The 24795-nt window shown below is 41.8% G+C and overlaps 1 long non-coding RNA gene across 1 annotated transcript; it reads right to left on the minus strand.

The window, feature by feature from the left end:
* Positions 1-427: 427 nt before the first annotated feature.
* On the minus strand, positions 428-23532 carry LOC134879390 (uncharacterized). The gene is made up of 3 exons (XR_010167841.1): positions 23273-23532; positions 22587-22661; positions 428-2054 (listed from the first exon to the last, which is right to left on the minus strand). It is a non-coding gene; the product is annotated as an uncharacterized LOC134879390 (long non-coding RNA).
* Positions 23533-24795: the final 1263 nt, after the last annotated feature.

Consider the following 24795-nt stretch of genomic DNA (forward strand, 5'->3'; position numbering starts at 1 on the left):
TACATTTTACCAGCACATCCTCCAGCTATAGCGCTGCTGATCAACATATGATGTTCTGTGAGTCTGCTTACGGGGAACTCTATCCTGATATTCAGAATTAGTGGATCTGTGTTTGAGATGTCTGACTTCTACCTAAGACTGTGATGCATGCCTTCTTCAGTGAGGCAATACGGTAGAAAGAAAATATTTCTTATAGTCATAAATCCATCTAAGGAAAGTGTGCAACTTTTTTGATAATCGATTAATAAATCTAATATTTTTTAAAGCAATAACAGTCTCCATTTCCAGCATCTTAAGTATATTTTGTTGACTTTATTGATCCCAATTTGTGAATTTTTTTTGTTGCAGCAGCATCAAACAAGGCAATGTAATTACAATAAAATAAACTATTATTAAAAAGACAATAAAAAATATACAATTTGGACGAAAATGTACAAAAAATATAGACAAAAACTAAACAAAGCAGGATATAATATGTACATGAGTGTGAAAGGTGAAGAATATTAAATAGAATAAATATAGAATATCCAGTATGGTTTAAGTCCAGTGATCACAGAGAGGCTATGGAGCAGAGAGTTATCTGCCAGCCAGAGGGGAGTTGCTATACAGGGTTAGGGCAGTAGGCAGGAAGGTTCTCCTGTACCTGTCCTTGTGGCAGTGGAGTTGGAGCAGTCTGTTGGAGAAGGAGCTCCGCTGTCTGTCCAGCTGCAGGTGGAGAGGGTGGGTGGGGTTATCCATGATGGACAACAGTCTGTTCAGAGTCCTCCTCTCCACCACAGCCTCAAAATGATACCGTTAACAACATTTAGAGACAAATATTCAGAAGATTTCTCAATAATTGAAGTAATCAATACGGTAGTTGAGGCCCTTGTTTGCATTAAACACGCCTTCTTCCTGTGCATTGCTTTACAGAGACTCCTATTAATCCCAGGGATTAATAAAATAAGCGGAATGGAGCATCATGTAAACAAAATGTGCCCATAGCAGTTTCCTGCATCTCCACTGCCACAGCCAGGCACATTGGGGAAATGTTTTTCCTAATCATCACCAACACTGTCTCTTTTTCATCCCCCCTCAGCCAAAGCCCTTCGTCCACGCTTTACTACCCGAGTTGCCATTTCTAATACGAATTTGTTCTTGAATGGAGCTGGCTTGTTGGGCAATGGTTGCATAAAACACTTTATAACACTTCCAAATTGTGGAAAGGAATGCATTAGCATCTTTTTGCATGGCTGATTGTGTAATGTAATACATGACGCTCACTGTAATAATATTATGTCCCAATGAAAGAGGGCTGTAATTCTCTTAATGACGTGACACAAACACGCCACCGGATCTGCATTTTAAGAATAGAAAGACCACTGGACACAGCTTTAAGGACTGAAACCAACACGACCACTCATTGAGGCCATGTGAGAACATACTTTGTACGATGAGAAGGTCAGTTGTGGAGTTATTCAAGGACGATGCATCAATGGGACACTTTCAAACAAGTATACATCATGTTAAGTGGAAAATATATAAATTGAGAAGGAGGATGCACTTTCTTGCACCCTGGGGACCGTGTGGTTGTGTCCATTAGCTTGGTGGCATGGTCCAGTATTTATCCCCATATAGGGTCATCTTAATATCACATGTCTAAAATCTAAGTCATATCAGTTAAGCCATGATCCATCCATATGAGCCAGCGTTAATCCGAACACTGCCACAGTATAGCGTGACAAATAACAGCACAAGTCCTTTTACAAAGCCCCTGTGGAGAGTGTATATTTACATGTGTGTTTCATAAATGTGCCTGAGTATCATGCAACCTCTATGTTTAATTACGGGCATTATCCTTTCGGACTGCGTGTAAATGTAGCGTGTTTGCAAACGCTGCAACATCCAGCAAGTTGCTTTCCAACATGTGAGCGGATCCAGCCTACTACAGTGGACAACTCCTGTGGTGCGGCTGGCAGGCAGGGAGGTGTGAGTGTCCATCTCTGCTCTTCTTCAAGCTAAGCAGACCGGCTGAGTTGTCACTTAGGGGCGGTGGATGATGCTCAGCCAGTGGTCTGCCACAGAGAGGAGAGAAGGCATCAGCTACCAAGACAGATACCAATTCACTGTAGGCCATGATTTGAGGGTTACTCTAAGATGAGCTTTTTTATTTTTTTGACAGATTGGGGAAAAAAGGGTGAAAAGACAAACATAATATCTAACAAGCTCACTTTTTAACGCAAAAAAAACGAACTTTGACACAGCTGTCTTAAATTTTGACTGCTGCACACATGAATTTGTACTTTTCATGTAATCAGAAGCTAGCGTGTCAGCACTATGCTAACTCAGCCTGTTAAGCTAGCTAGGAGCCGGCTAGCTTAACTAGCATGCAGATAGGTGTTTCAATCTTATCCTCTAACTCTCAGCAACAAAGTGAACGAGCCATCTTAAAATGCAAACAGATTCCTTAAAAAAGGGATCAAGACCAACATTTCTCACTTTGATGCAGTGGCAGTTTAAAATTAGGGCAAGTTGTGACTGCTCTTTGAAGTGTTGTGTTTTGTGTCCAAACTAGTTTCTAGCTAAATACATGATTTATAACTGGTTTAAAAAAATTAAAAGTAGAAAACTTACAACACTTGTTATAAGACAACAATACAAAAATACCACAACACAAACTCTGCTCTTGTAATTAAAAAGCATGTAGAACAGAGCCCTCATTTTTTATATTTTAACTCAATTGTACATTAAACTCGTATATAGTTTTACAAAGATAATTCAAGCTTCCCTTTTGAGCTCACTGAAGGTCTCGATGATTTTAACTCTGCTTGACAACTTTATCACCCACCGGTGACCCCGGGACACACATGCACACACGGCGTCAGTAACCATGAAATGACATCAACTGACATGACATTCAGGGGTCAACTTGATGTTGAACGGTATCCAGGGTTGCTGAGCCTGCTTACATGTATGGGCCACAAACAGAAATACAAATCCCTTAAAATATCTACCTGTAAAATACCTACAATTGCCCACGTAACGCCTCTTTTTCTAGAAAACGTAAGTAAGAAGTGCAGAAAACGCTTAAACATTTATCATGAAGTCCATTTAGTGAACCGATTCAGTCCGTTTTGTTATTATACCTTACCAATAGATGCTCATATTGTCCTCTACATTACATTAATAACCAATATCAATCGTAAATCGCAACAGTAACTATTACTGGCTTGATGGTATTCTGATTTTACAAGGCCAGAAACAGTGGCTCTAGCAGGGGACGGCTGCATCTAGTCAATCTTCTGCCAGGCTAAAGGTCAACCAAATCATCCCTCCTTCCATTTATCAATCTATCACTTTCCGTCTCTCTTTCTCTCTGCCTCTCTCTGGCCTCTTGATAACCTCGCCTAGGATGAGAATGTCACCGCTCAGTGGCATTTACGGCCCATTCCCGCTCTGCTCGGAGGACCTTATTACTCCTAGGTTAAAGGTCAGTTTGTGTGTTTTTGTTTGTGGGTGTGTATGATGGGGGTGGTGGCCGAATATGACTACACACACACAGTGACATCACCTGATGGTCATGCCTCTAATCAATCATCTGTGAAGGTATACAGGTTATTTTAAGGAGGCAGATGAGGCATTTCCCATGTGGTTAATCCGCTGTGATGTATGTCAGTGTGTGTGTGTGTGTGTGTGTGTGTGTGTGGAAGCATTTCATAAATGTATTGATTGGATAAAGTGTAAACACAGAGGTGCTTCTGCATTATGCATGGAATTTATGTGTGCATTAATGCATGTGTGTGTCAGGGAAGGAATACAAGTGTCTCTATGCATACGTGTGTGCATCTGAATCGGTTCGTGTTTACTACTTATATGTATATTTACAGATGTGTGTGTGTGCATGTATGTGTTTACTAAGTAGCTTGAAAGTGGCAGCTGCAGCAGAGCGCGCTGAATACAAAGACCCCCTCTAGACATCCATCCGTCAATCAAACGCTCTCCGGGGAGTGTGTGTGTGTTAGTTTATTTGTGTTTCTGTCAATCAGCTCTACTGACGGCCCACCCATCTGTCCGCCCGTCCATACATCGGCCACGCAAAAACATATGAAGATTCATTCCACGCACAGACAAAGTGAGTTGATGAAGCTCTTTGTACTCAAACAATGTGACTGTATGTCCATTTAAACATGATCCCATGGTTGGTTGGTTCAATAATTCTGGATGATAATGGTTGTCTAAATGATGGATTTTATCACTCATTTCGCAGATGAATGACTCATTATCCCAACAGCTGGATTTCTGACATGTTAGGCATTACAGTCATATACATTTAAGGGGGAATTGCTCTGATGAATACTTTGATAAATAGAAATGCCAACTGATAATACTACCTTAACAGGGGGTTCGTCAGTCCTAGGGATTATTGTTTTATGCTTTAACAATGGGTTTTTTCACTTAAAAATTACAACAGGTCTTAAAATAAACATTATACTGTACACACATGAACATACATCATTTCATGTAAGTCACATCCAAAAGAATGTTGTGGCGACATTTTATTTTATGAGTAACTATAGGTTGAAGAAAGGTTGTGATACAACTTTCATCCACTGGAGCCGTTTGCCAATTTCTCACTGTTTATGCTAAGCTAACCATCCGCTAAGTGTAGCTTTGTTTTCACCAGACAGACAAAAGAGTTGTATCTTCTTATCTTACATTCAGCAAGAAAGCAAATAAACAAATTTCCCTGAATGTCAAACTATTCGTTCAAAGATTGAGACAGACTCTAAAACTGATTTGTAAATGTTGGAATAACACACATCCATACTGCGTGTAATAGCTGTGACTCGTACTTTACAGAAAACAGCAGGAGAAAAGAAAAGGGAACACACATGCAGAGTGTAAGACTACACACACTTACTTTTCCACTTAGAAGTGAAAATATGCTGCGAAGATCATGCAAAGCTTCTGAGAATGTGTGTGTGACTGGCTCTCTCTCTCTGTGGTAAATGTTTCTTCAGGAGGATCATACCAGTCGGTTCCCAGAACAGCCTCCCAGCCTTTAGGCAGAACTATTTGTTATTAATTCCACTATTATGATCTTCTCATCTTCGTCCACTTGCCTCCCTGCTTACAGTCAGCAGCTGAAGCCCCAGTGTGTGTGGTGTGTGGTGTGTGTGTGTGTGTGTGTGTGTGTGTGTGTGTGTGTAAGAGCAAAACAGAGTGTGTATGCCGAGCAGCATGTGACAGAAACTCCATGCACACACGAGTAGAATCAGGTGTTGTCAAGGTCACATCAAAACAATAACCGATGTGTGTGCACGTGCACGCCCCCCCCCCTCACACAAGCGCACCTACTTGCTGCTATTTTCTAACAAACACACTCCTTCACACACAGCTGTCAAAAGCCGGCCTCTTGCAGGGTTCGCTGCCTGTGTTTTCTCAGAGAACAACCTCTGTCACCCTGATCATGCGCCATAACACTTTAAGACCTCTTTCCAGATGACTTCCACTTCGATCTAAAACTGCCTACAATACCCATTATTAGTTCAACACAAGTTTATTTACTTAAGTGTTAGAGACAGATTTTGCCAGTACCACTCAAGACAGTATTTAACCAAGAAATGATATTGAGTAAATCATACCAGAACACAAGACGATCAATTTTAATAATTGTATTAGAATCAGTTTTAAAGGCCTATTCTCTTTGTTGATGTTTGTGTGTTATTTTGAAAGAACACAAGTTGCGTTACATTGGCCCATCATCAGAAGTCATCACAACTGTAAGAAAAATTGAACGTGTTCAAAGTGTTGGGCTAAAAAGGTTCATCACTTATAGGAAAAACCCTTACATTTAATGGAAACCTATTTCAGGGACGAGATTCCCATTGTATCTTGTGTTATATCGAAGGTTCAACTGAGTATTCATACAGCATTAATCTACTTTAGGTTACCTCTTAGAACCACATGTCACTTTAAATTCTGAAGTTGGTATTTTGCTGTACAGTATGAAAGGTTTTTGTTTCCATGCGCCAAACAAGCTATAAACATTCATATACACTGCCTGGCCAAAAAAAAGGTCACACTGATATTCGTTGGACCGCCTTTAGCTTTGATTACGGCACGCATTCGCTGTGGCATCGTTTCCACAAGCTTCTGCAATGTCACATCATTTATTTCTGTCTTGCATTCATTTTTCGCCAAGATCTTGTATTGATGACGGGAGATTCGGACCACTGCGCAAAGTCTTCTCCTGCACATCCCAAAGGTTCTCAATGGGGTTCAGGTCTGGACTCTGTGGGGGCCAATCCATGTGTGAAAATGACGTCTCATGCTCCCTGAACCACTCTTTCACAATTTGAGCCCGATGGATCCTGGCATTGTCATCTTGGAACATGCCCGTGCCATCAGGGAAGAAAAAACCCATTGATGGAATAACCTGGTCATTCAGTATACTCAGGTAGTCAGCTGACCTCATTCTTTGGGCACGTTGCTGAACCTAGACCAGACCAACTGCAGCTACCCCAGATCATAGCACTGCCCCCACAGGCTTGTGACCAGGCAGTGTAGTTTTACCTTATAAAGCCAATATGAACTACTGCCAGTTCAACGCCAGCATTCATTTTAAGTCTTTTTTACTGGAAACATTACAATCGAAGTCCAATGTGTGCTCTTTTCTGGTTTCTGCCTACTCCTGAGGGAAATATGAAATGGATCGGATCTGAAAACAGTAGCTTTATGGGTGTCGTAAAACCAAAACAAGGCTGAAAGACACCAGAACACACTGAGAGGGACTGCTGAAGTACATGATCATTCTCTCTGGTTTTCCCTCCTTTACCATTACACACTCATACGACACATCGAAATACCGAAAGGCGCCACTTTGAACAGTTTCCATCTGAATGATTTTAAATATCTTCTCATTTAGCTCCACATTATGAGTTTCCTTCAGATTCAACTGTCAGTTCTTGCTTTCCTGCCTGATTCCTCAGATAATCAGTTAAACTCTCCTGTGGCTTTATGTCCAAAAGCTTCAGTTTATCTGCCTTTAATAACACTGGTTGAAGAAATCGCCCACCTCTAATAGGATTACAGGAACGCTGGCCCAACCGCAGATCAGTCTTGAGAGGCATGGATTGGCTTTGGCTTAACCCCGAAGTAAGACAAAGGCTACAGATGGCTCCTCTTGTTGCACTGGAGAAAGGTAGAGGGAAACACTGAACATATCACACAGTTCATTCTGTGTTCATCGATAAGTTGGTGCTAATTAAATCATTGACTTCAATTCAACTCATTTGTGGTGCGAAATATAAATCATGCCACGTATCCATTGTGTCCGCTAAAGCTAATAATGGTATAATTTAGATACCTCAAGTAAGAAACTGGAGCTTATGATTCCTAGGGTTTAATTGCACAACACAGTTATCCAAGACACTCTCTTTATAGTCAGATATTACATTCCCTTACTTTGACTCTGTTCTTTGTGTGCAATGTTTATTGGGTGAAACATTTAGCCAAAATGCTCGTTTCTGATTGGCTGCCAGGTGTCCCATCAAACGCACGTGATCAAAGCCAACACTTTGACTGCTAATGCCCTCGTTCTTCCCCTATTTTAATATGAAAACGGACCTCATAATGTACATACTGACTTATGAAAGATAAGGAATATATACTGCAATATCAAGTGGGTAAGTATGGTGTAAAACAACTTTCTGTTGGTTAGGAATTGGTTTGGTTTAGTAACAGAAATGATGTGGTTAGGGAGAAAAACGACCTGTTTGTTATGTTCAGGCTATGCTCATATTTAAAAAGTCATAATTCCTGTGCTTGCCTGTGGGAATTTTCCCCAATCACTTTTTGGCATTTGTTGAAACTACCCATTTGTTTTGTTTTTTCCCATGTCATTGCTGAAGCTACAACAATTTTTCCCTTTTGGTCACCATGGGCCTGTTTGTCAAACTGGATTATGAGATTTGACTGTGAAGGACACAGTGTACTCTCTTTCGTAACTCTCAGCCATTGATGCTTGGAATCAAACATGACTCTTGTTCTCACTTTGTACAAGCTGAAGTTTGACTTTATAAAAAGCTAACTTGATAAATCTTCATGAAACAAGACTTGCATTAATAACCCGTTGTGAGATGCATTTAAATGAGCTCTTTGTATTCCCTGCAAAGCTTGAGCGGATACCTCTGCAGTACAACTTTTCCTCCAGACATTCACCCGCGCTGACCTTTTATCTGAGGACAGCCTCCCCTGCAGCTGATTTCCATAAAAATCCAGACATGCTTCAGCCTCACGGGAGCTTTAATTTCACTCCGAGTGAGAATCACCATCCATTTTTTTCTTATCTCAGCCTTAGGGAGCCGTGGAGAACTACTCGCATGCACAAACCGTCTTGATCAAATCTCCCTAAATCCGGCTGACATGATGCAAGGTAGGCTGGAAAAGCAGACGTAGCCGGTGTGACCTACTGAAACCTTTTAATAGCTTTTCATTGCTTGACTTTCCCTTTTATCCATTCATATCCACTTAGCATGGGATGCGAGTCAGAAGAGAGCAGCTATTGGAGTGCGTTTAGGGTCGTCGGGGAGTAGTGGAATAAGTCATTTGCATTTATCCTCATCTGATCTCTCGTAAAAGTCAACGAACCCAGCATAATAAGAGTGAAGTCATGAGACATGAAGGAAGATATGGAGGCTGATGATATATTTGCACAGATTAGAAATATTTACAGTGTGACACTTATAGTGAATTACATCTGCTTTGCTTGGTTTTAAAATCAGATAACTACAAGGTCACTGCCAGGTAACCTTTTTTACCTCTCTAAATGTCAAGTGTTTTATTAATAGAAATTTCCATAGAATTGAAGTTTTTCTTTCCTATTGAACATCATTAAGATCACTTCATTTTCTTTTCAATTAAATCCTAATGCTAATCCGCTTCTGCTGACTAAAGCAACCAGGCTTTGTTCTAATGATCTTCCCTGCATTCATCGTGGCTTGTGTTTAGTCACTGACACCCGCTTGAATACACCAGCATCGGAAATGATGTGTATTTTGTATTTAAACTAAAACAGTCAGAAAGAGGTTGATAATCAAATAATAACGGACTGATCCTTTTGTTTGTTGAAAACTGATTGGCTAAGTCATCCTTGCCTGTCTGAACCTCGACAAGAATCAGGTTTGATTGCCAGGTAGGTTCACAAATAAAAGTCTGCTGCCACCTTTCGGGTAGATAAAAAACATCTCTGTTCCGACAATTTCAGCTATGACCGCGCATACCTATGAGCAGATGACCCTTACTGTTGTCGCCGCTGTTTGAGTTCGTAAAGCCGCAGGACTGTGTCAAAGGAGCCAACAGCTGCCTATTGTCTGCAGGCGCCGTTAAGAATGAGAGCATCAAACACTACATGAAAAGGGGCTGTTTAAAGTTTGTTTAACCACTCTTGAAGAACAGCTGCGGTTGCTAGCTTGAATTCATATTTCATACTGCAGATTCCTTAAAGATTGTAAGCTAGGTAGGTTAGGTTTCCTTTGCATGTCAATCATCAGCTGTACTCTGTTTGGTGAAACCCTTTGATCATATGTCCTTTGTCAGCGGCACTTTTTTCAAGTCTGCTTGATGTGTCGGAGATCTTAAAGGACTCCATACAAACTATTTTTTTCTTCTACTCTGTCTTTGTCTGCTCTCTCTTTGTCTTATCCACCTGAGACACATTCAACCAATCATTTTTAAGTGACTCGATATGTTTACGTACCTATTAGTTAGCCATTCACTGGTTATAAATAAGCCTTCTTTCATGATAACAGCAACACATTTTCACATTAAAACTAAATTACATTAAAGTTTACAATGTTTAACTTTTAGAAATACAAAGACATCTCCATGTATCGTTAAAAGGACCACATTCTGTCCATGTTTAGGTTCATATTTGTAGTTATTGCCTCTACTGTGACGTGTTTCCAAGCTTTAATGTTCAAAAAGCTCTTTATTTTTCTCATACTGCCTGTTCTGCAAACTCTTTTCACCCTCTGTCTGAAACCAGAGCCCAGTCTGCTCTGATTGGTCAGCCGCTAAGAGATGTCCCGCCCCTTAGATTGTCACTCACAATGTGTTGGAATTGTTAGGATCAGATTACTCAAATCTTTGGAATATAATATACTAGTATCACTCATGTTGCCATGGCACTGAAGTGTAGATCTATGTCTTCCCAGGCCCAATTTTTCCAGAAATGTTGCTTCACATCAGCATAAAGCAGACACAGATGATCATACATGTAACTTATGTAATGTTTCCTAAGCGTCCGCCAAATTTAAACAGTAGGCTTCACAGCTCTAAGTCTCTTACACACACAGCACTGGGAATAACTATGTGCCAACACAGAAATGTTTACTTGCTGGGGGAAAAAACTCATAATACATGTTGAGTTTCTCGCCATGTATAGAATAGCCTCTTGATTGTGTGTGTGTGTGTGTGTGTGTGTGTGTGTGTGTGTGTGTGTGTGTGTGTGTGTGTGTGTGTGTGTGTGTGTGTGTGTGTGTGTGTGTGTGTGTGTGTGTGTCACAGAGTGCAATATACCCCAAATACCTTGGCTGAGAATGTGGGGGCAGCGCCGCTTGGATTTGTATGGTAATGCTTTTGGCCCCTAGCCAAAGTGGACCCTGCAGTTGAGTTATTCCACAAGACACACACACACACACACCAGGCCTTCACAGTGGGAAAATAGGGATGCCCTTTACTCTTTTGGATGGAAAAAGAAATATGTTTCAATTAGCAGCTCAGTCCAAATACACCACTGTAAACAGAGAGAGAGAGTGTGTGTGTGTGTGTGTGTGTGTGTGTGTGTGTGTGTGTGTGTGTGTGTGTGTGTGTGTGTGTGTGTGTGTGTGTGTGTGTGTGTGTGTGTGTGTGTGTGTGTGTGTGTGTGTTGGGGGGGGGGGGGGGGGGCTTGTGAATAGGCCCATAGAGTTGCTAACCACAGGCTGGCCATTACACCTAGTTACAGTCACCGCTGGATCGACAAGGAGACAGACAGTCTGCAACACTGACAGAACTCCACTGTGTGTGTGTGTGTGTATTTTTGTGTCCTATATCAGGTAGGGGGATCCCCTAAATTGCCCCCGTCCGTACCACATGGTTGATAGAAAAGGTAAACTCTCTCAAACAGGGAACAAGGCGCAGAGAGAAGCTTTTCTCTTCACACAGAAAGTCCTCTGTAACCTGGAGCTCAGGACTTTTAGCCCGTCTGTCTCTGCCTCTGTCTGGGGCGCAGTCAGTGATGAAAGACGTATTCACATGATTTACGCCACGAAAAGGAGCAAAACAACAACATAATACAACACTCAAAGTATGGCCTGCATCAAATCATTTGTCACGAATGATCTCTTAATGGCTGCATCCTACTTCCTACCAAATGAATCCAAACAACGCATTGTGCAAGATGAGGATAACAGCAACACTTTTTGGAGCTGTTGTCTGTCAAAGAAGATATTAAAGCAACTGGTTGCGTACATAAAAATAGGAGAGTAGTTGCTATAATAAGAGATCTTAAGAAAGAAGCTATAATCCGCTGCAAAAACTTACGTAACCAGGCAAAAAATCTACATGTGACTGTGAAATACGGTGCAGTTGTATAATAATCTATAGTAATATCGGTTCAGTTCGTACGTAACTGTTCTTTCCACCCTGTGTCTCTCTTTATATCTTATATAAATATATCTTATATGACCCTCCCTTTTCTTTCCTATGTTTATACACTGTGTTATTATTCCGTCTTAGCTTTCAGTCTGTCTCGCTTTCTGTCTCCGTTGATACACAATATTCACTCTCTTGGCTTTTACAGCACACTCCTGTCTGTCTCGCAGCACAGCATCTCTCCATCTCCTCTCTCCTTTATACACAGTGTTACTGTTCCCTCTCTTGGCTCTTTTGAGAGTCTCCCGCTCTTGGACGCAGACCTTAAATGGAAAGTCTATATGCTGCCTGTTTGTGAAGGCCAAAGAGCTCCGTTCAACAGCTGAGCATTTATAATGGTTTGTTTATGTTTGAAAGGGCTTTCCACAGTAACCCACTGTCATGTGTGGAGCCTGGTCCGAAGGGTAGGCAACAGTAGCAGACGAGTGGGCACACACACACAGACACTGCTGTGCTTGAGAGCCTCGGCGATATGGATTTAATTAGTCTTATTATTCTAATCATAGGCTGTACATGACAGGCCGTGCCACTGGGAGGGGAGGAGGCAAGGGAGGGAGGTGGGGAAAGAAGGGGGAGAGGCAAAGATGGGAAAAAATGAAGAGGGAAAAGGGAGGGAGGTGGAAAAATATGGTTGTGCGACTGATTGCTAAGATAGTAGGGTTACTATAGGTTGTAGTGAAATCCACTGGAGGGTTATCCTTCTAGGAAAAAGCTCCAGTGTAGAAATGTGGGATGGCAACACGTTAATGCTCAGGATTTATGGGTAAAATCACATGTTTTTTTATTTGTATTTCACACAAATGAATTAAATTACCAAGTTTGACCGTAAATTGTTCCCGTAATACCTTCAAAGGCGTTCCCGATGAACCCCATGGCCGTGAAAAGCCCCCCGAAAGTGTCTTGATGTGGGGAAGCCAGAGGAAACGCATATTGCAGAACCGTGCACTAGCAATTAATTTAGGATTTACAGTTTGTCGTGCATTTGTTTGTAAATATGTATTGGTTTCATCTCCCCTAAATAGATTAAGAGATTATTATTGTGATTAATGCGATTACATTTTTTAATCAATTGACACCGCTGGCAGAAACATGCAACGCTAGGTACTGGTGGTGTACATGTTTTCTGCTTGCATCCGTTCTTGCCTCAGATGCATGCTCACAAATCTCTGGTAATGCGAGTGTATGCATTAAAATACATTGGGGATATTTGATTGACAGGTGACGTTGCACCTGCATGTGGCAACACAGGAGGCAGAGTGAGTGTGTACGCACTTAGGCAGCTTGATGGAGTGTTCCTCTGTGACACCCACATACACACTTGGCTGGAGGTGGAGGGTGGACGAGGGAGGGTGGGGGGTGGGGGCCTCCACCCTGCTTGTTAATTGCCCCTACTCCATAACCCGTTGAGCCGCCATGGGGGAGGAGGAGGGGGAGGGGGAGGGGGAGAGAAACAGTAGAGGGGGAGGGGCGCCGGCAATGCCTGCCATCTGCTCTGACTCCTGACCCCCACCCCCAACCACGCTTCACCCTGCTCTCCTCGCTGCCTCATCTCCCGCCTTTTTTTAAGGGTCCTTGGAGGATTGTGTCCTTTATTCCGCGGTGAATTGAAATTCCGTGTGTATGTGTGTGTGTGTGAGTGTGTGTGTGTGTGTGTGTGTGTGTGTGTGCGAGTGTGTGTGTACAAGTGACCCACCCCCTAATTACATTCACTTACTTTGCAACTGCAAAAAATGATGCACACGTGCCTCTGTGATTGTTAGAGAAACACACACAATGCACACCAGTGCTTAAAGAGTTAATACTTGAAACACCTCACATGCTCCATACACAGCTCGTGTGTGTGTGTGTGTGTGTGTGTGTGTGTGTGTGTGTGTGTGTGTGTGTGTGTGTGTGTGTATAAAGTGGTGGTGGTGACTGATGGACGGAGAAGAACACGTGCAAACATGTGCTTGTCATTTGAATCAGGGCATTCAGTGAATTAAAGGGTGAAAAACCACAAACTACACAGAGGGAAGACAGGAAACAGAAAGAGAGAATAGAGGGAGAGAGAGACAGGAGGAGAGATGAAGGGAGGGAGAGAGACAGGAAGCTCAGAGACGGTAGTAACAAGTGTCTGGCTCTTTGTGTCTTGTGGTCTGGATTTATTGTTCCAGAAGCAAAAGGAGACAGGCTGTCATGGCTTGTGATTGACAACTCGATGAATTGCAGATCAGCCCTAAAATCGCCCAGCTGTGTGTGCGTGTGTGCGTGTGTGTGTGTGTGTGTGTGCGCACATGCATGTTCCATTACAGAGCAGCCCTCCATCCATTATTGACATGTAGTTGTCGCTGTGGCTTGGATAGGAAATGCTGGATTATATATAATGTATCATACGGAGGATAACACACAGCCCTTTAATGCTGAGGGTGAAGATGTCACTGGGGTAATCCTAAAGGGACTCAATTAATGTGACGGTTGAATCCCATACAGCTGGATTTAAAATAAGGGACACACACACATTTTGCTTAGGCTGTCTCCAAAGGGGCATGCCAAGTCAAGGCATTTCCTTGCTAGCATTACAAAATGATGTTTTTATTGACGTTAAATGTGCTCAAAACGTGCTCAAAACATGGCTCAGTGGAGCTGTGTGTGACAGTCGGGCACTAAATTGGTCAAAACAAAGAAATCAGAAAATGTGTATGATGTTTATTCCCCCCTTAGAATAAATCGGGTACTATTGGCGACCCCTCTCATAGCACTATCATCATTTGAACCTATTTTTATTTTATTAACATGTGCTTGAGTCTTTATTAAATATGCTAATCTCCTTTTTTGCTGATGAGGTCAAAATTCAATTCAATTACTTTGATGTATGAGCAAATATCTCCAGAAATAATGACCCGACAGCCTCAGCTGGGTTCTGTCTTTGGTTCTAATTAGTAAGGGTAGAGAAAAGAATCCAGCAGATTAATACATTTTGAGATAATCTTAAATCAGCCGATGTCTGCGCTCACAGAGCCTTATTTTTACGAAAGTATTTCTTTGAGACAACGCCAGGGAACACCCCTTCAGTAAAAATGGTGATTTTCTTTTTTTACACACATTGTTGTTGTCTCAGAAACACGGAGATGATAGTTCCTGAGGACATTAAATAAATTGTCACAGTTTTTACATTTTAAAATGCGCAAAAATAAATAAATAAATGTTCATTAAGGTTATTTTGTGTCTCATTTGTGTATGTTTTTAAATTGCTGTGGTATATCAGTCTAAAAAGGTATATATATTTGTATTATGTATTGGGAAGCTAACTACTACAAATCTTATAATGTACTAAAGATCATCCTGTTGCCCTGTTAGCATTAATATACAAACTGCTGTTATTGTTCCAAATAAGAAGCATGAACTAAATACCTACAATATGGGGGATGGGATTTAGTTTTCAAATGAGTTCATCTATAGAGGCAAAAGGGAAAGTAGAAGAAACGTGAGCCACAGCTAGCACACACAGCTCTTCTGAAAATGCCACCTCAGCATCTTTTTGCTGAAGGTGTTGCTGTGTGACCTCAACTAGCCCTGCTCCCAAACCTCCACCTCTCAAAAATGGCAATTACCAACAGTCCATCAGTGATCTGGCATTAATGTGCTGGCCCCGTGGCCCCCTGGGTATTGTAGTGTAATTACAGGGCATTCACCCTCAGGGCCAATCTGCTGTCCACGCCAAGAGCTTTCCCCAGGAGGACCGTCACATGATGCACTGAGAGGACCTCCTCCATCTGAAACCAGGTTGGTTTAATCTGTCAGCTGCCTCCTACATGTACAGAAAGCAGCCACAGAAGATGATTCAGCTGCAGGCAGATATTTCACAGTATTCACACATCACAATGAATAGTATGGGATGCGCTCCTCGGGGTCGCCTTGGAAAGGTCAAATCTTGCCCCTAAGGTGACAATAATAATAAAGGTTGGAGGGGGAAGGTGGGTGTGTGACTTGGGGGGATCCAACCTTCATGATTACAGCGGAATTGAAATCCCACAGGGGCCCTATATGTGAGGGGACACAGGCTGAATGTAGGCCGACCATATGGATATGCTGTGATGATGAAAGGCATTGCTTTGCATGTACACAAGTGCATCCCTCAAGCTAAACAATGCGGTGGTTCTGCTTTTCCCACCCTCATCTAACACACAAAGGCCAATGGGTTCATTGGGTGCCATTCCACCAGTGCTGCAGTGTAACTGTAGTGTGCGGTTGCTGCCAGGGCGCTGTGCCAGGACAGTATTGTATATCTCCACATACTGAGAGGCTGGAATGTTGGACGCAGCCCAAGCTGAGTCACAGGCTTTGTTTTCCTATAAGAGCAGGAACATAAATATTTAGTGAACCTTAAAGGTCTCCTATTATGCCATATTTGAACAATATATTGTAGGGCAATATCTATACAACACATGTCTGCGAAGTGTTTTGCTCAAAATACCAAACAGATCCCTCATTGTAGCCATGCCTCATACCCCTCTATTTCAGCCCTGTTCCTAAAGTGTAGATTATGTGACTGTCGCTTTAAATTTGAGCTGGCCGCACCCCTTTGGAGCGTCATGATCTCTCTGTGTGAAGAGAGAAGTTTCGCATTTCCCCATATTATGTTCAAATCCACATCAAGCATTATTTCTGAAACACTTCTCAGTGTTTACCGCTAGAACAGAGACGTTATATCATATACAGTATACAACAACTCTAAGTCCCTCCTACAGACCTCCTGCACAGACACACAGAGGTGCTGCAGAGAGGATTCAGCTCATGACTGTATATTGCGGACTATAGGTTGGGACGTGTCAGGTGTGCAGGACGTTGTCAGGAATTCCATGTAAAGCCAGCCCAGTTTTCGGTCATGACGTCAAATCTGGATCAGCTCGTTTGTACCCCTGTTTTTAGAGATGTGGGTAAAGAGGGAAAGAGAGAAGTTTTGCATTTTCTGACACTTCAGTCTATTTACACATCTATTTACAAAAGTGCATTTTGCATGATAGGGGGCCTTTAAAAGACGGGTTCACTATTTTAAAACTTAGACGTTCGTACGTGCATTGAGGTATTTGTCACTTCAAGATTCGAAGATTCAAAGCCTATTTGCCAAACTTACAAAGGTTACAGTGTAGTTTTGGCAATAAAAAGTCCCAGGTTCCGACGAAGATGCAACATTAATACACTTCAGACATGAAAGGAAATAGAAATAGTACAAGAGGATGGTTCAAATAAATGCAGGAATAAGTCAACGTTCTACATGCAAAATGGAATAATATGAAATAGAAACACGGTCATGATACTGCAGCTGCTCTCTATACTGACTATGAAGAGGTTCCTTTAAAAGAAGGACGTTTTTGAGTAAAATTGAAATTAAAATCAACCAAAAATGCCAACAATCTAAGACCAAAAATGTAAATATGAGCTTGTATTGTATTAACACAGATTTGAAGGATCAAAAACTTTTAAAAATACTGATTGTTTGCATTTTAAATATCAATCTAAAATGGAAAAATCCCAGAATTATTACAACAGCAGTTTCATTATACCAAGTCAAGAGAATAAAAACACATAGTAGATATTGCCATTGTGTTTTAGACTAAATGTAAGTTAATATTTGTTATAAGCATCTTTCTATACGCATATCAGAAAGCTCTGATGTCTATGCATTAAATATAGATACTGGGTAAGGTTCGTTGCAGTTGAAAAACCACCTTGTCAATGCTGTTTCGTGGTAAAAACGATGTAATGGATACACTGCAGGATACTGTTACTTATCTGTGATGAACTAAAGACAGGCAATCACCACAACAAGGCTGATGGGAACTATAGCGTTAGTGGAGAGATGAGGAAATGTTTTCATGTGTAAATCCTACCGTGGATGCTCACGAGGGACATGCATGAAAACATTTGGCGTATGGAGTTTCAGTGCATCTCTGGCACCGCCTTGCTTTTAAGAGTAGCAGTATATCAGGATGATAGGAGCCAGAAAGCATCTGAGCCATATGTGAAAACCAGCTCTGAATTCTCCATGTGTTGCAATGTATAGCAAGTGGTGTGTGTGTGTCGGGATAGCATGGCACAACGCGAGTGTGTGTCTTTTTCCAATTCTCTCCCAAACTAATGTCTTTCACTCCAAACTTATTTCGCTCCTTACTTTAACTCTTTTCTTCTATCCCTACCTTTGGTGCTCTTTATCTTGCCTCTGTAGTTGAATCCATCTCTTTCTCTCCCTTCTTTGTCAATTACTCAGTGTAAAACAATGCCCCTCCCTCATCTTTCACACACACACACACACACACACTTTCATCTTTCTTTGATGGGATTCTGGTATCTTGCGTTGAATATGACTGCGGTCTGGTGCAGTGGGCCTGTACCAACAAAAGTCACTGTGCATGGGGGGTTTGAAGAGCCCTTTGAAGCCATGCCAGCTCCGATGCCAAGAGCACGCACACACCCCCACACACACACACCAGTGATTATCAAGCAAAGCCCGACAAGTGGGGAGCTTATAGAACTGCAGGAAAAGGCTTGGCACTCATCCACCCACGGGCCCCTTACCCCTACCCTCTCTGCTTAGCACACAGCAGGGGGTCATCAGGCACACACACAAATGCACACACTTTATCCACCCTCTGCAAAAAACAGTGTGTGTATTGTGTTTCAGTGTTATTCTTTTTCAGCCAATCATAGCTATTCACAGTGAAGACAGGAGCTGAGCTTTCACTCTAACAAAGACATCTCCGCCGGATCAAAGGGTTTCAGGGCTGACTCATGAAAGGCATACGATATGCTCCAATCACATCCAGTCTTTGTTTGTTTCATAATCAAAAAACAAGAGGATATGAAACAACCACGAATGGTGTTTGAAGGGTCACTTCACTGAAATAAAAAAACTATATTTTCTGGTTCTGGTCATATGTTTATGTTTAGGGAACCACCTCTAATGTCCCTGATATTTCTTTTGTTACCCAAAAACATGGAAGGAATTCAGTGGGGCTCGTAGCATCCATAAAAAGGACATTTTACTCTTGCTATTGAGTTGTCTTGAGACGATTGATACCATCCTCTTAGCTTAGCCGAGGCATAATTACACTAGCACATCATGTCATCGGTTTAATTCGGAGATGAAAAATCTGGAGGTAAAAAACAACAGGCTGTGATGTCCTGAAACAGGATGCTGGTTGCCCGACAGACTCGGTAGCCTTCACAGAGCAAAGCTAGCAATGTCCCCTGCCTTCAGTCTATGAGCTAAGCTAAGCTAATCAAGTTCTAGAAAGGAAAAGTGAAAAAGTATATTTCCCAGGACGTCAACTTATTGAGGTTTGATTTGGCATTTTGCCGTTATTCTGCAACAATGTGAAAACAAAATGTTGGTGCTTTCAAACACTCACAAACTCAAAAATAAGAGGTAATGAGTTTACTTATTGCTTCCTGCATGTGCCGAGTTTAGTAATTGTCTCCCGCTGCTGCTGTTGCAATTGTTTTGTTGTCTTTATAGTAAAGTACTGCTCACCTGCCACGTTTATCTGACACAGACACACAAACACACACTAACACAAGAGTGTGGTATAACCACAGCTGTCCAAGCAGCACGTGTCCTGACCTCAACTATTGAAATGTCAGGGGTCACAGGTTGCCTTCCAACAGATGGACGGTGTGAGTGTGAGTGGGTATTTGTGTGTGTGTGTGTGTGTGTGTGTGTGTGTGTGTGTGTGTGTGTGTGTGTGTGTGTGTGTCGGGGGTTGGAAATGACTGTTTGTTGGTGTGTCCTCACATGGCTCTGACGTGGCAAGAGTCAGGAGCAGGCTGGCGTGTGCCGGGGTCACGACATGTCAGAGGTCAACGTAGCAAACAAAGGCCAGTGGATCCACTGAGGTCACCAGCTCAGGGCTTTTTTGGCTTTTGTCGTCCCTTTATTGCTATGCTACCAGAGGCCTGGCATTCATGGTGCAGTCCCTTAATGATTACACACGAGTCCTGTTGAAAAGGAGAGAGGTGACTGCAAATTAAAAGGCATGAAGCAAATCTAAAGGTTACTTTTGATTATGTGTGGGAAGGATGAATATGTACTCGCTCTGATTTGTGGCATTGACAGCGAGTCAAGGGATTGGAAAGAATGGCCACCGCTGCCACAGAATATTTCTCTCTGGTGTAAACAGTCAGAGGGAGAGTGAAGATGAGAAAGAGTTGCCAGTGTGAAACAGAGAGAGAGAGAGAAGAGGGGGATTTGGAGAGACAGCAGAGGCCTGACGAAGAGATAGGAGCCCATGGAAAAGGCCTTGTATGCCAGCTGGGAGAGGCATGAGATCATTGCCCCGTGCTACTCTGCGCCATTATCCCCCAAAACCCCTGCACTCCTCCTCTCTGCCTCCTATTACAATTCCCCCCCCCCCCAACACATACTTACACACTCATCTGACTGTTCTGTTTATTGATGACTCAAGCTTGCAGATTCTTTCCGGATACACAGTCAACACTGGGGCTCTGGCACCTCGGGGCCTAATGGACTGATCTCGACTGTTTACAGCTGTGCCCTTTCTAGAATGACTCACAAAGGAACAAAGAGGCGCTCTGTGAGCAGGAGAGCTTTTCCTCTTCTTGTCAACAGGACCTACCGACGCGCACTGTACCTTTTCTTCGAAAGCCTTCCCGTCTCTCATCCTTTGAGGAGCTTGTCGTCTTCTATCCGGGCTCCCTGTCTGCTCATCCTCTGTCTGACAATCTCTGCCTTTCATCTTCAGGAGGTTCTTTACCTTGTCATCTGTCACCACTAAGACCCTCAGTACATTCTTCCTCCTCTGATCATCTCCTTATCCCTTCAATGTTTTCAGGTGTCCCATCATCCCCTCCTCTTCGCCTAATGTGTCACTCAAAAAACTTGAACGGGTGGAGAGTTCTAACCAAGTCAAAACATCCGTATAAGAAATGAATGTTTATTAATTCACGGTATGAATTGGTATAATGACACTTTCCATTGTTTTAGATTCCAAAGTGACAGCGTTTTCCCCTCATCTTCCCATCCCTTCTCTCTCTTTTTTTCACCCTTGAAACTTTCAACTTTGTCCCAGTTACCCTGCTCTCCTCCTATGTGTTTGTATGTGTTTCTGGACATGCGTCTTTCCATGCAAACCTAAGGGCTCGAGTGCCTCTGTGTGTGCATACTAGCCTATTTGACATCAGCTTTACACTCTGTGAGCCTCTAAAGGCCCGTGTTTGTTTGTTTTGCGCAAGCGCTGCGTCGGCGCTTACAGATTAGCCGTGAGCAACACCCCATCGGAATGTCTGGAATTATTCACAACAAGGATTAGCTCATCCCTGTTTGTTGTCTCTGGCCTCTGTGTTTGTCATTCTTTCACCTCATGGGCTTAGAGATAGAGATGGACAGACAGCTAGAAACAAAAAGGAAGCATGGTAGCGTGTACCTGAAGGCCTTAGGACTAATCCTACAGGTATGAGTGTGGGTTGTTTTTATTTCTGACGGTTTTGAGTAAAAACTCCACCAATCACAGCAGCTGGCACCATACCTGGCATGGTTATCCCTGTGGATAACAGGCCTTGCTTAGACAGCATGACATCATGTTCAAATTATTCCAGCAGATCAAAACAAAGACTCGTTTTGAACAATCAGCAATTAAGGTGTAAAACACCACGCACTCTGAATAAGGGGTGAAATTCCCACACCTTAGAAGGGAATTTCCGTACTTTCTGCAGCATACTGTTTTTCTATCCTGTTAGATGTCACCCTTACTTAGAGGTTACCGAAAGCATTAGGGTAGACAAAATATAGGACTTATTAAAGACAAATTAGGCAGGGAATGATCAATCAAATGGATCAAAAAGATATGTCACAGATTAGATGTTTATCTCAAGCCTCTTGTGCTGTTTTTCTGTGACATTGGAGATTCATTGCCTTGCTCAACTTCACTTTAGCTGTATATCTACAGTAAAAGCTCTACTTCAGTTATGAGTTGTGCTCATTCATCTGTCTTAATTTTCTCATTACTCTTACACGTGACTGTTATCTCTCCCTGTCTTGTGTCTGTTTCAAGTCAAGTCTTGGTGAACATTGCCATCTTGTGGTAATTAAAGAGCAGCATGACGGGAGTAATAGATTTAAGGAGGAGTGACAATTCAATTATATTTAAAACATAGTATATTTCAGTCTACCACCATGCAAAAGGTCCTAGCAAATAATTGTTGTGCTACTTTTCCTTCCAGGTTCAAAAACAAAAAGCAGAAACACGACTTCAGCAATTGTCAAAAGGTTGAGTTTCTAGCTACCTGCCTTTTCTCTGTGGCATTGGCAAAGCTATTGATGATTGAAACACATCCATAATAGCTGCTTCTTTAAAATAAAAAAGACTGGAACATGAATGTATTACTGATTATATTGACAGACGAAATTGTGATCCTTCACTGTGGCGTAACAAAGCAGTGCCGGGCCCCAATGTGAGGTTCTCAAAATGGGCAGGCCCTCACAATCAGACACAAAGAAATGTCAGTAGCCAACGAAATAAGTGAAAGCATGCAGCCTTAAAACAACCAGCAATGCCACACCTTGACAGAGATTTCATATATTGGTGACGGCGAACTATAAAACAGATTCAACTTGTAGATGACAGCCCGCCTTGACAGATGAAATTCATTTGTGAAAGGGCACCATGACAGAGATGACATTGCCTTGGTGATGGCCCACCTTGACAGATGTAAAATGTAATGGTGAAGGAGCACCATGACACAAATACATTCTCAATAAAGTTGCAGAAATAGGAAACATAAGGCCATCCATTGTCAGTGTTGGGGTTAAATGAACTGTGTGTAAAAAAAGGCTAGCTTAGTTACATTTTTGCAGTAGCTTGCACCAACTACTGTACTTTTTTACAATGTTCAGACATAAAAACGGTTGGTCTTACCATTGACTTTCCACTGCAATTGAACCTCCTTGATTCTGCAATTCTTCAGAGCAGGCAGTGTTCAGGCTGTTCATTCTGTATTAAAAATATATTGTGAAAGGGTGTTTTAGCAGTTGGGACAAACCAGTGACGCTGGAAGTCATTCAGAGTTGGGGGTGCTGAGTGACGTCACCCGGTGACGATGACGTCACACCAAACGCAGCGCAACGGAGCAAAACATGAGCTAGATTCAATATTATGCTACAACTTACAATAGGCTACTTAAATTAGCTCTATCTAAAGCTAACCACCTCACAAGGCGTATTTGTGAACATAACATCATTTTTTTAAATGACACAGGAAACAAAAATATCACGATTATGTAAAAGTAGAAAATTCATGTTTTTACTTTGAAAAGTAAAAAGTTGAAAATAAAAATTATGAATTTACCATGTCAGTGTTGCAGCTGTTGCAACAGTCCTTCACCAGGGGGTGCTGCAGCACCCTCAGCACCCCTACTTCCAGCGTCCCTGGGACAAACTGACGAGAAGGGCCACAGTTGAATTTTAGTTTTTGCCTCAACTATTATTTCTAAGTAGCTTAAGTTAACCAAACTATATTTGCCTAAAGTAGCGTAGCTAGTTCAACCTAATTAAAAACGTGGTAGCTTGCAGAACAATGCTTTCAAAGTAGCTTCCCATACATACCTGCATCATAGCGGCGTAGAGACGCATTAGCTCTGGCTCCAAAACTTCCTTTTTCAGTTAGCATGCTGTTGCTAGCTTTAGCAGGTGTCTTATTTTCTGATTTTCAGTCAGCTTTAGCGCAAGCAGGAGTCTTATTCAGCTCTAGCTTCGTGGAAAAAGTTTGTTTTCTTATCCTTCTTTTAAAACAAAATGCTTATTTTTTTGGAAGCTTTGTTTTTTTGGTAGAAGTCTGTTTTCTGACTCTCACTCGAACAGTTGAAAACCACAGAGCCATCGTTAGCATTTAACACCTGTGCTGGCTTATCTTTGATTGGTCAAAGAGGTTCGAAATTGTCCTGAAGATGGCACTGTTGATCATGTATTTAACTTTGTTATATATTCTTGGATATTATGTACTACATTTTTGGGAAATGATTAACCAACCTTTTTGATTTGAAATAATACAATATTGCCTAACTTTTGAGTTGTAAAAGTGCTACCATTTCTATCCTACATGGATAATACATACTTACCATCATCTTAAATTCCTTATATTCATAGAAAAACATTATCTTGTACACAAAACACAACAAGCCTGCACAGTGCTTTTTTTTATTGAACTGACAGCGTTAAATGGGGGATAGAGAGGAGATGCCACGGGCAAATGGTCCCAGGACAAGATTGAACCCAGGTTCTCTGCATAGGGACTTAGCCCCAAATGATGGGCCAGCAGCTTTACCAACTGAGCTACATGTGACCCCAACCAGGGCCTTCCCATATCTTTTCATATAAATGTTCAATCCGTTGTTACAGGGTGAAAACATCTGCCACCAGATTTATGGAGATTGTGAGACAATGAAGAGTGATTTTGTAGTGATGTTACATGATGCATGATGTTACACGCAGGTCACAGTTCACAGTCAGGTCTCTATAGCTAGGGGAAAAAACACTCACTGGTCTTTACTGATAAAATAAAATGATGATTGCATAGAGGCTTCCATTCATGGCAGAACCACCCTCTGCTGAGTCATACAGCAGAGAATGCACAATGATTGCCTTTTAAATTTCACTCCCTGCAACAACCCTTTTGAATGTGTTTTCCCTGATAATCTTTCTTTTAGTTGGGACAATTGTTTATCAGTAACTAGTTCCATCTTGGTCTGTCTTTGTGTCTTTCCTGCGTCGCTTTCTTTCATTCCTGTTTTTGTTCCTTTCTTCCTTTCACATTTTCTTTCATTCTTGTATTGCTTTCTTTTTGGCACTCGGGACATTGACAAGAAAAGAAGAAAGAAGAGGAGATGAGTTTTGCTAGATTTAGCTATAAGCTCATTTCCACCAGCAGTCCCTGGGGAGGTACAAATCAAACATCCAGAAACACACTTAGAATTATGCAAAAAGATCAGAGAACAGATCTATAAAATAAAAATACATTTATCAGAATCGTTTTAAGGCTCGTGAATTCACATACGGAAAGAAATTATTTGAATGAAACGCATGAAACCCTCTTTATTTCGCACACACTTTTACATGTACACAGCACAGTG

Source organism: Eleginops maclovinus, chromosome 17, assembly GCF_036324505.1.
Source record: "Eleginops maclovinus isolate JMC-PN-2008 ecotype Puerto Natales chromosome 17, JC_Emac_rtc_rv5, whole genome shotgun sequence".
In the NCBI taxonomy this organism is placed as follows: Eukaryota; Metazoa; Chordata; class Actinopteri; order Perciformes; family Eleginopidae; genus Eleginops; species Eleginops maclovinus.